We start from the raw sequence: 214 nt of genomic DNA, 5'->3' as shown, positions 1-214 counted from the left end.
GCTGCTGATTGGACAATAATATTAAGACCTTTATATACAGTCTATGATTAAGACTTAGACCGGCAAAATAAACTACTTTCTCTCTCTTTTTTCGTGTGGCTGAAGGAGGGCAGCCCACTATGGGCCAGCTGCCCCTGTCTAATCTACTGATCTTTCAGCAAAGACTGATCAGAAAAAAACAAATCCAAAGTAAAAGCTCCAGCTTAATTGATGA

At 39.7% G+C, this 214-nt stretch overlaps 1 protein-coding gene across 2 annotated transcripts in view; it reads right to left on the bottom strand.

Annotated features, from left to right (window-relative positions):
- The window catches only part of dact1 (dishevelled-binding antagonist of beta-catenin 1), a 12,588-nt gene that overhangs the window by 7,131 nt on the left and 5,243 nt on the right, over positions 1 to 214 (bottom strand). The window lies entirely within an intron of this gene.

This window comes from Morone saxatilis, unplaced genomic scaffold, assembly GCF_004916995.1.
Source record: "Morone saxatilis isolate NCDOM2014 unplaced genomic scaffold, NCSU_SB_2.0 Contig3, whole genome shotgun sequence".
NCBI lineage: Eukaryota > Metazoa > Chordata > Actinopteri > Moronidae > Morone > Morone saxatilis.
This window is presented reverse-complemented; position numbering and strand designations above follow the sequence as displayed.